General features: G+C 50.3%; 1 long non-coding RNA gene across 1 annotated transcript in view; it reads right to left on the bottom strand.

The window, feature by feature from the left end:
- The window catches only part of LOC141944921 (uncharacterized), a 29651-nt gene extending 22643 nt beyond the window's left edge, over positions 1–7008 (bottom strand). Inside the window, exon 1 of the long non-coding RNA XR_012629366.1 lies at positions 6611–7008. This is a non-coding gene — a long non-coding RNA (uncharacterized LOC141944921). The remainder of the gene's footprint in view (positions 1–6610) is intronic.
- Positions 7009–15003: the final 7995 nt, after the last annotated feature.

Below are 15003 nucleotides of genomic sequence, written 5' to 3'. Positions count from 1 at the left end.
GGAGGGAGAGGGCACTTAAGTTATTGGAATTGTTTTCATTCAAAAAATTTTGTAAATTAATTCCTCCCCCAACTGCCTGCTATAAACACCACATAGCCATGTTCCTCCTCTTCAAATGGATCATGCAGACAGATGTGCCTTCTGTTCTTTTGCAAGCATCAAGGCTGCCTCACTCGCTGTGTAAATGTCAAGGTGCTAATTAGTTGTAACGGGAGTCAGGCGAGGACAAGTCACAGCGCAGGGAACATGACAGCAGCAACACAGCTACGTGGAGGAGTCACTGCTGGTTTTTTTAAACAGCCCCTCCACAGCCTCTAAGGAATGGGATGGGCAGTGTGGCACTGCAGGGCCCAGACGGTCACTGAACAGGAGCAGGAGCAGGTACCTAGGGCTGGTGGCATGTGGGAGCTCGGCAGGAGGTACCCCATCCCCGCACATGCTGGAGGCCCAGCAGCCAAGGGAGGGCATCCCCAGGCTCACATGCTGCAGTGCACATCTGTAAGCAGGGAAAAAGGGGACCATGGACAAGGGAGGCATGTGTCGATCTGGCACGCAGCCTTGCCGCTGAGTTTATAATCTCTATTTCTGCAATAAACACCAGCCCCTTGTTCTCCAGGGTGGCACCGACAAGTTAGATGCTTCCTTCTTGCTCCTTGCCAGCTTCAGCTCAGAGAAGTCAGGGACCTATTATATCCATCACATTTCTATCAATACTTTACGATTTCCATTCCCCCTTTACCACGCTGTAATATTTTAAAAGCTTCGGGACAGAGATGTCACTTAAGTCCTCTTTGTTTAGACAGTACCTGTTGACCATTTAATTGCATAGTAATTACCATGTAGCACCAAGGTAATTACATGGTAAATACCATTTCATTGCAAGTGAATGCTCCTCTCTTCCTACCTGTGATGCAGGCCATGTGGCAACTTCTCCTGGCTCTGCCATGTGTGACTGCAGTCATTTATTACAACCTGCAATTATCAAGCCGTTACAGGGTGTTTATGTGGTCTGCCTCAAATTACCATTTAGAAAACAAGTGAAAGTAGAAGTGGCACCAGAAAGGTGCCCGGTTATAGAGCAACAGCCCTCCATAACAGCACCCATCACTGATTTCTCCCTGTTGTAGCTGTAGAGGAAGGGTAGGAGTAGGCTGACAGATGGAGGAGGTTGGTGGTGGGTAGAAAAGCCCTGCTGAATTCAGCAAGTGCTTCCGGGTGTCAAAAGGGAGAGTCAAGGCATTTTGTCTCAGCAGCAACCAACTCAATTTTCATCAAAAGCAAGGGAAGTTTATAAGCATTCCTCCTCCACACGCTCCCTCCCTGCCCTCGACTCAACACTTGTGCCGAACTGAGACAGGGTCATATCTGCTAGTACGGCCACGCAGGGGGTGGATCCTGCACACATGGGGCAGAAGGGACCCTTTTAGTGTGGTCACCTGCTCCACAGCCCCAGGACATCCCTGCCAGCCAGCTCAGCAAAGGCACAGCCTTCCACTTGCCCCATCTTTGCTATTAGCAAGCCACCCCCAGCAGCCAGACCCGAGCAGCTCCGTGGTGGCTGCCACCCTGCAGTCCCACCAACGCTTTACCAGGGGTTGCAGCAGGGATGCTCTGATCCTTGTTACTCAGGCTGGTTCTTCACCTGATGAAGAATAATCAACCACAACCAGAACGTGGTCCCTTTCCACCAGGCATAAGAGGAAAGCATCAGAGATTTTCTTTTCCAGACTGGTAGGAGTGAGAAGTAATTAAATGTTATTTCTCACTAGTTATTGCTTCCCCTGCCTCTGTGAGCAGCTGTCTCCTGGCTCTCGCCCGTGTTTGGAGCTTGCTGGAAGCACCCCTGGGTTGCCCTTTCTGCTCTTTGGCAAGCTGACTTTCCCAAGGACTCCCTTCTGCACTTCCCTGCAGGAAATGAAGAAAGCACTGCCTCCACCACTGGTTCATAATCCTTTACTCAAACATACAGATTATTTAAACATAAGCAGGGCTTTCATACCAGGTTTTGGAATGCAAGGGACTTGGGAGTATTAAATTCCACCGTTTTATCTTTAGCATGCTAAGTCCTCACACCCCGCCGTACAGAAATAGAGCAGCAGTGCTGAGCACTGGAAGAGCGATTGCTCTTCCAGCCCGGAGACGGAGCTCCACGCCTTCTGCCGAGTGGGAGAATGCAGGCATCGCACGCCAGCGCTGCCCACCTCCTGGAAGCAAAGCGGGGAGCATTCAGAGCATCCTTTCGCTGCTGCAGCTGCAGGGTTAATGTTACGAGATCAGCTTCTTCGGGGAGGCAAGAAGTGTCTTATTCCAGATCACAACAAGCAACACAGTACCTCCAGTGCCCAAACCATCAGTGACCACCAAAGGCTGCTGAAGGGCTACCCAGCAGAAGAGACCAGTAGCTACCAGAAGATAGTGAAATGGGAGAAGCAGCAGCAGGGTGGGCTTCTGCCCACTTTGCAACTTTATTGTCTCCTCCCCCCATCCCATATCATGCCCATGCCAGCCTGCCCTGGCCAGGGGGAGATGGCATGCACAGCTTGTCCCACCCTCCCCACCAGATCAGCTCTGTCTCAGGACATCATCCAACCACCAATTCCAGATCTCTCTCCTCCTGGTTACACTGCACTGTAGGGTCACCTCTTTGACACCAAAGAAACACATCTGGCTGCTGAGGTTGTGCTATGGTGTCCAAGGGCTGAGCTTGCATCTCTCCTTGGCCTGTAGCCTTTTCCTAGAAATCTCAAGAAAGCCAGGTTTCAGCCACATCTGTCGGCAGGCAATGGCACAGTGATCTGGAGTCTGGATCCCCAGAAAATGAGCTAATGGGAATGCAAAAAATAAAAGGTAGAGGACTGGGATATTCCCAAATCAGAGCCTTGATGCACATTGATAGAAGGGATGCTGCTCTGCAGGACCCTGTAGCTCTGTGAGGAGGACACAGGGAACCGCACAGACCTGCTACAGTGGGAGGAAGGTAGAGGAGATGTTGCTGCCAGAGGCACACGCTTAACCACCAGCAAACCCAAGTCCTCCCAGTGACCCACACCAGCACAAGCTTGCTGGCTCCCCACACTTCACAATGCTGGCTGACGGAAGCAGAGCCACCTGCATCAGGAGGGTGCAACGGAGCACAGGGACAGTTTAGCAGCACTGCTAGAGCAGAAAGACCCAACAACGTGGGCTTATTATCCAAGGCTGCAGCCTGCCTGTGCTGACACAGAGGACTCCGCTTATTTTTTCGACCTCCTGCCTGTTTGGTAATGCTGCAAGGGAGGTTTTGGCAATGCCTGCAGCCCTGGGTGGAGATGTGGGACACGAGCAGGTCTCCCCAGCAGCCATACAGGGAAGCAGGATGCTGTAATGCACGAACGAGGGTCTTGCAGTTGAAAGGATCAGACCCACTTGAAAGATCACCAACCCAGGGGGCACCAGCAGGACAGGACGACGTACACCCACGCCGAGCACATGCAAGAGAAGCATTTCTCTCAGCTGAGGATCTCCTAGAGCCAGGTTACAGCAGTGCCTTGCCAACATGCATCCCAGAGCACGGCCATGCTCCAACCCTGAGGCACTGCCCAACACAGCTAGCCAGAGCAACGGCCAGGACAGCAAGGGAGAAAGGTTTGGCTTATACATTTAACCATAGTGCAAATATCCATGTGCCAGGCAAGCACACACTTATGCACTCTCTGAAGCCTTTAGCAGCAAATGCTCCCACCATCCCCACCCCAACTCTCACTTTTCCAGCAAGCTCGCATATCAGCCTGTCTCCACCTTCTTACCCAACTGACCCCATCTTTCCCAGGGACCTATTTCTCCTCCTGTCAACCTAAAAACCCCAACAGGACTCTACTTCTTGCACCAATCTTTTTCATGTAGCTCCAGGAGCATTAACAGCCCCTGCTGACACCACAGCTTTCCTATGTCCTTAATTGGCCTACAGCCCCCTGCTCCTCTGGCCATCACTGCAGAAAACTCCCCAAAACCTTGCTGCAGCTCTACCCTTCCTTTTAAGCCTGTTCTTCTTCAGCAGTTTTTAATTGGGCACTTGATTACAGCCTGGGTAGGTAATGAGGCACCTCATTAACTCCTTCCAGGCAGTAACAGAGCGGGATGTGTTCATCTTTCTGGTTGAAGTGAGAGGGTATTCCCTGCCCTCTTTTCAATCCATCTCTGCCTCATCATGGAGGGCTGGAAAGGTGTTCTGGCAGCTGTGGGTGGCTCCCAGGCCACCAAGTATGATGGGACAAGCATAGGCATGCTGGCACGGGGGTGCAGGACATCATGGAACGCTCTACTCTCCAAAACAGGGGGATGCCACCCAAAGCCCTGCAGGCTGGTGTCCCCGTGTACAGAAATTGTTGCCCATGTACTGTGGTGTTGGGGATGGCTGCCGTGCAGCTCCAGGGCTGGGCTGTGATGGCGTGGGGGGCCATGCATGGCTCCCCAAAACACACTGTGCCCCTGCGTGCCCTTGTCTCTGTGTGCAGGGGCGACGGCACAGCTCTGAGAGCTTGTGCGTGCGCCTGGGAGCCAAAATAACGAGGCTGTGTGGGAGGGAGCCTGGCTGTGACTCACCCACTGCTCCGAAATACCCTTTTCCTCAGAGGAATCAGCTTTTTCCTCTGCTCCTTGCTTTAAAGAGAGCTTTGAAGGGTCTCCCCCCACCCCAAACCTGCAGCTTCGTTCTGGTGGTGTCACAGGTGGTAAGAGCCCACATGTGTGGCACAATTTGATAGTGAAAAGAAAGGAGAAGCATCAGGGCATCCCAGAACACTGCTCAGCTGCCGGGCTGCTGAGCTGGTCCTGCAATGTTTGGGGTTTTCTCCCTGAAGCGCCACCTCTCTCCAAATGCCTTTAGTGACTTGGCTAAGGTCATGGCAGTGAAGCCAGACAGGGCTTAGGGGTGTCCCTGGGCATTTCTGCTTCTCCTTGAAGACCTCCCATGGATGTAATCCTCTCTGTGACGGCAGAGCAAGGAAAAATTAATGTGACATGAAAAGGTAAGATCTCACATCCTTGACTGTGATCTCACCCCAGCCAAAGGAAACACAGGACTCTATATGCCCTCAAATGTAGCTGTGCTGGTCAGTTAAAATTACATATAGGTCAGTACACTGGTCCTGATGCAGAATAGGCAGAGGTGGCTTCAGTACGTGGCTTCTGCAAGGAATCACGGTGAGTGGGATAAGGAAGTATGTGATCCTTGAGAGGATGCTAGACAGCAACAGCAAAGCTAAAAATTTCTGAAATGATGAGAAATAAGCTCCATGCTTTGGACAGTGAACAGAGTCTCCATCACGCTGGGACTTTCCTATCAAGACAGAGCATCTCAGCACAGGACAATCTGTTGCCTGGGGTGACTGGCTGCTGTTCCCTGGGGTGTTGTGCAGAAGGCTTGATGCCTCACTGGCGATTTCTACTGTGTGCTGGTGTGTGCTGAACTGCCCTCCTCCCTGCCTGCCACCTCTTGCACATGCAGGTGCCGGGGAGCACACGTGGTCCCTGAGCGTGGGGGTCCCACAGGGTTGCCTACTCCATCCTTCCTGCAGGGCAGGTGTCCCTCTGCAGCCTGGCACAACCGATGCCAAGCGAAATGGCCACCCTGCTTACCGTAGTCATCATTATGCTCATCCCAGAGGTACGCTGCTCAAGCACCATCCTCTTCACCCCCTGTGAACCTCCTGCATTTTCTTTATAGAAAGGTCTTCACGTAATTGGGCATGAAAACACTTAGTAAAAGGTCTTTTCATACATGCCGTCAGTCCTTCTTTTTTACATTTCTTCCCTCCTTTGATTCTACCCAATTAGCCTGTCACAGATAAGCTGTATTTCTTCTTCTAAAAGAGAAAGAGTATTTACTGTTGATTCTGTGCTTGCCACCTGTATTTTCTCTGTTGCTTCCCCCGCCACACCACCCTGGCTTCAATGGCTCTGTATCATGATTGCACAGCTTGTTTACTGATCTCTGACTCTGAAAGTTGACACTGTGCTCAAAGAAACCACCCTCCAGCACATCTCTCCATCCATTACTGCACTCTAACTTTGCTGCTCTCACTTTTGGCACTACAGTACAACAGCAATCCTGTAATATGGTCATTTTCACACAACTTCAAACCGAGCATCTTTATTAGCAGGTGCTAAATTGCTGCTCCAGCTGCTGAATGGTAACAATTAACTCAATTAACATCTAAACAGATGTAATTTTTGAGGAAACGAACAACATTAATAACCACCAAAAGGGGAAAAAGGCTGCAATTACAAATGTGGAAAAAATCATGCACAGCTACAGACAGGCGTGTGCTGTTTCCAGTGTCCCCTGGAGAGCTGTTAGAGCACGGCCCTTTCTCTGAGTGTTGGCAGTACGTGCAGCTCATAATATGCATCGTACTCACTGCTACGGCTGAGGCTGTATCTGCAGTGGATGCAGCACAGCTTGTCTCTGCAAAAAGGTTTAAGAGGTGTGGGCTTCAGTGGTCATTCAGAGGCCCCACGCACGTTGCAAATACAGAGGGATGAGCCCCTTCCAGCAAAAGCAGAACTTTGCCAAAGCAGCTCACCAAACCACATTGCAAATGGTGTGCTTGAAAAAATATAGATAGCTTACTTTTCTCGCATCTCCCCTCTTCCTGGCTGTCGGCAGGATATGATGAGGACGTACTGGACGTGCAGATGTGTCGTGTGATGCATTGAACCACAGCAATCCGTTACGGAGCAGTCACATTCCACAGTTTATAACCCAAACATCCCCATGGGCTCCAGCCTTTTGCTGCCTGCTCCATCTGAGAGCCCTGGAGTGAGTGCTAAAACCCCACGGATACCAGATGACCACCTAAACTCATCACTGCACCAGCTTCATCTTTGCGGAGTCACAGTCTCTCCTACAGAAAAGGCATTTATTAAAGAAACCAGACAAAAGCTACAAAGAAAAAAAAAAAAAACAACAAACCCAGGCTTCTGCAGGGCTCTAGCTCCAGCTTGGTGTTTGCTGTTTAGCAGGGGTGACCTCCCGCCTCAGCTCTGTGCAGCACACAAGGACATCTAATGGCATAACAACGCTGCGAACCACGTGATTTAAAAACCTTGTTACCACACCGGTGGAAACTTTGGTGAAAAATGTGAATTCCCAGCCTGAGCTGTGACCTTGCCCGTGCCCTCCAGCTTGCAGGTCTTGGGAATGTTTGCAGGACGAGACTTTGCTGCCCCAAACATTCATGGAAAGGAAGCTTTGTTGCTTCCAAACTGCCTATATTTTTATATCCACAGCTACTCCCTGCAAACTCAAGTCTTAAACTGCCGTTTCGGTGTCGCAAAGCAGCTTTCATTGAGAAGAGCTTTTCTCAGGGATGGTGAATGCTCAGGAAGCTCAGCAGACAGTGCGGTGCCAGGGCCCTGGCAGCTTGCCTGCGCTGTCCCCAGGGTTGGATGGCATCTCCCCACCAATGCCATGGGGCTGTGGTTAGTATGTGCTCTCCCGGGCTGGGGGCAAGGCAGGAGATGATACCTTGGGTGCTAGTCTCAGGGCACTACTGGCCTTCTTCAGGGGGGATGAGCAAAGATGTTCTCTGTTTGGTCACCTGCCCTGAAAGAGTTCCCCCATGCCCAGCTCCTCTTGTTGCAACTGTTCATGAACCCCTTTTCCCCAGATGGTCATGCTCCCTACAAGCGAGGGACAGGACCCCTTCCCTTGGGTCCTTTGTGCCCAGGAGTGGGGCAGCAAGACAACAGGGACACCAATCAGAGCTAGGGAATAAAAGGTCCCAAAGTGTCCAAGTGAACCAAGGACCAGGACATCCAGCTGCTGGAGATGCCCAAGGAAGGAAACACAGGCTGCTGAGTGGGAAAAACAGCCAGGGATGCTCCCAGCTGTGGGGTGCGAGGCAGCTGTGGGCTCCCCCCAGCACCCTGGCTTGGAGGAGGCGAGCACTGCACCCGAGGACTCCCATGGCATCTCTGGAGGCACTGCCAAGAGGGAGTGTGCCCAGCCCTTGCAGACCCCGCGGCACTTGGGGAATACGTGCTTGAGCCAGCCCCAGTGGGCAGATCCCGTAAGTGCAGATCTCTGTTAGGTTTAATGTTCAGATTAAATTTTAAAGAGCATTTAATTGGCAATCAGTCTGCTATTTCCATTTATTCACCCTGCATCTCACTGCATTCGCTCGAAGGTAGGTGGCTTTTTCCTGGGCAGAGGGGGGGGGGGGGGCACAGTTTGCTCCCACTGGCGATCTCCAGCCACGAGCAGCAAAGAAGGTTGGTGGGTCTCCCCTTGAACCCAAATCCCTCCTCTCAGAGACCGGAGAAGTTCTGGGTTGATTCAAGAGGGATTTGGCTTGATTTTGTCTTTTTTAAAGATTGATTGTTCACATACGTTTACATCTCATTCTAGATGTCAGCACAGGAGAAGTCAAAACCCAAATTTGTGTTGTGCTCGGTATCCTGGCTTTTCCACATTCATTTTCATTGCATTCAGGAGGAAAATAAAATGTGCTGGGACAAGCAAGAACATTCTCTTTTTGTTTCAGCCAATTCTCAAAATTTTGTAATTACCATTTAGGTCAGGGGTTTCTAAAGAAAGCAAACCCCAAGTTCCCTTGAAAGGAAAGACTGTGGTGTTTCACTCTGCTAGCGATAGCATGGTTCTCCAATGGTTTTCTGAAAACAGGATTTCGTCCCATTAATACCGCCCCATGAAAAGGCTCTGCTTTGACTAAACAGCATCTTTCAAAGGGAAGTGACTTCACTGAAAAAGTTTAGTTGTAATTATACACAAATGAGGTAGAAGGGTTTTCGCCCTCTCGCCGGTTTATCTGTCTTTATTTCAGTGTAAATACAATCTCTAGAATGATGCACTCGGTCACGTAGCCTGCGTCATGGCCGGTTCTTGACAGTGTTTACCCACTGCTTGCTGCCACCCTCTCTTTTAATTTTTAATTCACTGTAATTAAGAGGCCTACTGGAAACAAAGCAAACTTGGGGATAAAAATGCACAAGATTGGGTGAGGCAATGGCTTAACCCAGGTTTTGTTCTCAAAAAGGCAACTAAAAGAGATTCAAGACCTCTCCCAGTGCAAATAGAAACATCAGTCTCCATTTAATATTTATTAGTCTCCCATTCAGCTTAAGTGTTATGGACTGGACTGGCTGTTTGCAAAATATATGCACAGGCTGCGTTCCTGCAACAGCATCCCGGTATCGAAGGATGTTCTTCTGCTTTTCAGGCAACATGCAGCAAAAACATCTCTTGGTGTGTGTTCTCCAGTTATTTTTGCTTTTCTCCCCAGTGGCAGTGGGCCAGTGATTTGGGTAATGATACCTGTGCAATTATTTATCACCAGTCAGTATTTAGTAGGGGTTTATCCGGCCACAGGTAGATCATCATTTCCTTCTGGATGAGAAGATGGAGGCTTACACCTTAACGTTACTCCGGGATCACCATTTTGATGGGCTGCCGACGGGATGGTTTATGTTCCCCTAGAAATCAAGATTGCTGCCAAGGCTTCCCAGGGCAAGCAGCAGCACCCCCCTGGGCACCCAGCCTGGCAAACCCCAGCATTGCCCAGTTCCCCTCCCACTGCCATATTTACTAACAAGCTGCAAAACCACTGCAAGATAAGAAATGCTGCTTGCTGGGGGATGAAAAGAAAAAGAAGACGGCTGTTCTTCTATCCCCTGAAGACATGTTTTACCAAGACAGAAAGGCACTTGGGTTTTGGTTTTCGATGAGGACAGAAACAGAAGCAGTGCTTGAGGGTGCCTCCCCAGTGGTTCCACAGGTGGGAGGTGCAGCAGCATCGCCGGCACGGGTTTTGTCTAGCCATGGTGCATGAGTTCACCACTGTGGTGTCCCAGGCTTGGTTATCCTGCTGGGAAAAAAAGAGAAAGAAATAAAAACAAGGAGGGCTGTCTTTTTGGCTGGATAATCCGTTGCAGACCACTGGCCAGGTATGGATCTCCCCCAAACCTCTGTGCTAAGTCTCAGCAGCTGTGCTGGTCTTAAATCCCAAATGCCACAGCGCCACGTGGCCTGAGCCCACGCCCAGATGGCACAGGTGGGTTTTCCACTCACCCAGGCGTGAGCTGTGACTGGCCCCAGCAGCAGAGAGGACACAGGGGGGTGTGAGCACTGAAGGAGTCTCCATTTTAGTCCCCCATGCCTGCAGAGTGACTGAACCAGCCGTGCCCCATCCCCTCCCTCCTGTGGACACCGGGGTGCCTTCTGCAACAGGGGTGACAGCACCTGACTCCCGTCCTCCAAGCTGCTTTAAGCCTGATGGGATCACCCTGCTGCCCGCAGGTCTTGCTGCTCACCTGCCTGGCTGCATCTTCCCCGGGCAAACCTGCTCACAGAGGAACATATGAGTCCTGAAGAGCTGCTACAGTGCAGACCTGTCTCCTCTTGAGCCCCAGCTGGGGCTGCCCAAGGATGCGGGAGCAGGAGCTGATCACACCTGCTGCTCCATCAGGATGCTCCAGGTGCCCTGGTGTCCCACGGCACGGCTCTGCACCTCCTTGTGCATCTCATGCTCTGGAAGGTCTTGTGGGGACAGTGGGAAGCCAGGATGCATGAGGCCATCAGCAACAATTATGCTTTTGCTTTTGGGGCCGTTGGTCCCAAGAAAGAGCCTTTCCAGCAGGGCAGGGTCTGAGCAATCTCCTCTGCATCTGTAGGCATGAAGTGCATGCCTGTTCTCTAATGAGGTTTATTCATGTCAGTGTTTCTTGGTATTATGTGCAGTATCTGGATAAAATAACCCTGTTTCTCAGCGGGGAGTCTCCAGCACAGTGGTCTACACAAATACAATAACAAAACTCAGTTGCTTTTTCGAGCAATAATGGAAGTCATTCAGTATATGAGCCAATTCCCATCTCTTTTAGCATCCACTTGGTCTTTACTCCAAAGCTTTTTGGAAACCCTTAACTGGTAGCTTTGAAGCATTTGGAAAAAAAATGGTTTCCCCTCTTCACTGATGTACTGTCTCTTTTTTCTGCCAAAACCCACACTTTTTTTGCCAAAATAAAAACCCACTAGTGTATGAAAGCAGAGCTCATCCTCTAGGGAGGGGAGAGCTAGCAAGTAAGAACTGACAGAAATAGAAAAGCTTCCAGGAAATAATATCTTCAGTGCTGTTTTATCTGCTTCATCACACTGCAGTCAGAAGAGATTTTACCAGTGTCCATATGAGCCCAATTAAATCTTTCTAATTTTCACAGACCTCTCCAGAAAATATGTCATGAACAAAGGTCACGAAGACCTCATGGAGACCATGTTGATCTTCACAGTTTCTGCAACCCTCCTCTCGTGACTGTGACGAGTCAGGCTGTGGTTTTCTATGCCACACAGTGTGGCTTCTGCCAGGTCCCACACTGTCCTCAGGAGCACAGAGATTCTCGTTGGGCAACCCTATCTCTGCAAGAAATTCATCAGCTATTTGCAGTTCATTAGGGAGGGGGAGTAGACCTTTCTGGCAAGGTTTGCAGAAAAGGGATGGCAGAATTGACCCCATTTAGCTGGAATTTGTGGCTAAGAAAGCAGACACACTAGGGACATTCAGCTCTCCAAGACCCACCAAGGGTCACCCAATGTGCAGTGATATGGGAGGTGTTTTCACTGAGGGGGCAGAAGGCACCCCAAAAGACAACCTCTTCCATAGAAGCAGGGGCAGGGCCACGTCTCCGGTGACTTGAGGACTCCAAGCAACCACAGTCCCAGTTTCCCACAGGTTTTGCTGAAACACCTCCCATCCCACCGCATTTGAGATCTCTGGATGAGGTAAGTAGGCAGGGTGCCTCTTCCAAGACAGATGTTTGGGAGGGGTTTGTGATCAGCTCCTTCCCAGTGGTATTTTCTGAATGCAAAGCCATTGCAAACTTGGGAGGGCTTTGCCTCAGAGTGCACATTGCAAGAAGGGCTGGTTAAAAACCCTGACAACAACCCCAACTGCCTTACTTTTAGCCAGAAGCTTGCTGAAGTTACAGGGGTGACTTTGTGAGAGCAGGAGCAAAGCCACGGGGGCACTCGCTGCTGAGCGCTGTCCTCCTGCCCTGCCGTGGGCACGCAGCAGGGTAACAGCATGGGGCAATACAGTCCAGGGACATCCCCATCAGAGCAGCAAGTAAGCCACATTGCTGAGTCCCCCAGCACCAGACCAGCATCTCCCAACCTCAGGAAATCTCAAGGTCCCAGCCTCGGTTTTCAATTAATTTTTCCCACAGGGAAACCCACAGGTTTCAAGCTTCTCACCGAGCAGAGACCAAGCAAAACATGACAAGTCTGATTTACAGATGATTCTGGCTTGTCTTTGCAAGGTGCCAAGCATGCACCCCGTGCCTGGTGCTCAGCAGGGCTGCCATCGGCCCGGGGGGGATGCACCCCCCAGCCCCTGCAGGCGTGCACTGGAAGATGCTCTTTGGGGAGATCGGCAGCAGGTCGGGCTGCGAGAGTCTCTCTAGGACACATGTGTTCCTTCATGGGTCCAAAGGGAACATTTCTCATTATCTCTCCTCGCAATTTAATTAATCTGCGTTCAGTAATGAACCTTGAAATTTCAATTAAAAACATCATTACTAATCAGGACAGGATTCAAAATAATCAAGGGGCTCTTGATAGCTTTACAGTGGCAGGAAGTTTGGGTTTGTGTGCACCAATCTCTTTATTTTGGTCACAGATCCGCAGCATTTTACACTCCTGTGTGTCTCTCCCCCCATCCTGGCAAACCCAGGCATGGGAGATAGAGCTTGAATTTCCTTCAGGCTTCTGCTTTCTGCAGAAAAAACACAAGCCTCCAAAATAAACCCAAAAAAGGGAAGCCACCAACAAAATCACCAAAAAAAATATCAGCGCCACCGCCCACCAGCGTTACTCCAGGGAGAGCCCCTGCCAGAAGCGGTGCACTCGCCTGCACATTGTCCAGTGATTAAAATCTTGCAAAGGGAGATCTGCGTATCCTCAGCCCATTAAACAGGCTGCCTCAGCACTGCTGAGCTGCGCTGTCTGGCAGCAAATCAGAGAAGCCACAGAATGCAAGTTCTGCCCCCGTAATGTCAGTATAACCTGACCCAAACAAGGCATCCCTCCCCATGCCCAGAAAAGAGCCTCCTCCATCAGGGCTGGATGCGACCGATCCTGTCCTGCTGTTCTGAACACCACAAGGCCATAGAAAATTACCATACTTCCAATGCCAGAGCTTAAAATTCGCTCCCGTGACTGTAAATCCCAAGTCACAGAGCTAACATAGCCCTTCCCCTGTCTACAGTCCACCAAATAAAAACTAGTTTGTGGTCAGAAATCTGAGGCAGACTTATCTGGAAAAAATAGCAAAGGTAAACAAGGGGCAAAAGTTAAACCAGTCTTGTCTCTGTACCCCAAGTTGCCCATGTCCTTTAAAAAATAAAAGAAAGAATAATAAGTATATTGCATCAGAATATTCAGAATATATCAGAGTATATCAGAATATATCAGAGTATATTGCATCAGCAATAGCGTGGCCAGCAGGGACAGGGAAGGGATCTTACCCCTGTGCTCGGCACTGGTGAGGCCGCCCCTCGATGAGTGGGTTCAGTTTTGGGCCCCTCACTCCAAAAAGGCCATTGAATGACTCGAGCGTGTCCAGAGAAGGGCAACGCAGCTGGTGCAGGGTCTGGAGCACAGGTCTGATGGGGAGCGGCTGAGGGAACTGGGGGGGTTTAGTCTGGAGAAGAGGAGGCTGAGGGGAGACCTCATGGCCCTCTACAACTCCCTGAAAGGAGGGTGCAGAGAGGGGGGATGAGTCTCTTGAGCCAAGGAACAAGCGCCGGGACAAGAGGGAATGGCCTCAAGCTGCGCCAGGGCAGGGTCAGACTGGCTCTTAGGAAGTATTTCTGTCCAGAAGAGGTTGTTGGGCGTTGGAATGGGCTGCCCAGGGCAGGGGGGGAGTCCCCATCCCTGGAGGGGTTGAAGAGTCAAGTTGACATAGCACTGAGGGATCTGGTGGAGTTGGGAACGGTCAGTGCTAGGTTAACGGTTGGACTAGATGATCTTCAAGGGCTTTTCCAACCTAGATGTTTCTGTGATTCTGTGATATTCACTGGAAGAGAATAAAATTGAGAATTTTTTTTTTTTTTCCACAGGAAAGCTATACCTCCAGAAAGGTTTTAGGTGGATCAGGAAAGCTCAGTGGGCAGGGGACACAGGAATGCCACATGGCCTGGCAGCACAACCTTCAAGGGGAAAAACCGAAAGAGGAATGAAAAGTCATATTTTTTTATCTGATCCCACAATATTTGGACTGTAGTTTTCAAGCCTGGGCATCCAGAAATGCTGTTTTTTCATTACCAAACAATGCAACACGACTTTGTTATTTAAATAAACTACAAGTGGTGTTTTTCGGAGTGGTCAGTGCAGACATTTCCGCATTGCCGCGGAGCTACACTAGGAAGGTCTCCGGAGCATTGCATGTGCATTATTTCCCAGATACGCAATTGCATGCTGATTGTAGCCTTTTGTAAATTGCCCAGCAGATTGAATTATCCAGCCCAGGAGGTATCTGTGTAATGATGCTTATTTAGTTTCCAGTGCTACACCAGACCAAAGCCCTTTTTGACTGCTAAACTCCCATGTGGACCCATGGGGATTAGCTAGGAATGAAGCTGAGAGCTCCCACAAACATGCTGGAGGTGCTCTGGCTGCCCAGATGATGCTTTGGGTCCCCAGTCCAGTCTGTGGAGCAGAGATGCCCTGAGACAGGACAAACAGCATCTCCAGGGCTACATCTGCATGTTCACCACATCACAAAACCTCTCATTCCTGGGTCCTGGCAACAGAAATCCTGGGGTGAGGTGCACTGCTGATCTGTGCATCCTCTGGGAAACATTTACACCCATCCCTCAGAGCCAGAGGCCACCCTGGATTTAGGTGGTGTCAGCTGTAGGCAGGTTTTATTCGGTGTTTGACATCTCGCAGAGATGGTGGATGTTATCTGCAGCATCGCAGCTCTGCCTGGTTAGTAGACAGATGGGCTGATC

Source organism: Strix uralensis, chromosome 6 (genome assembly GCF_047716275.1).
Source record: "Strix uralensis isolate ZFMK-TIS-50842 chromosome 6, bStrUra1, whole genome shotgun sequence".
Classification (NCBI taxonomy): domain Eukaryota; kingdom Metazoa; phylum Chordata; class Aves; order Strigiformes; family Strigidae; genus Strix; species Strix uralensis.
This window is presented reverse-complemented; position numbering and strand designations above follow the sequence as displayed.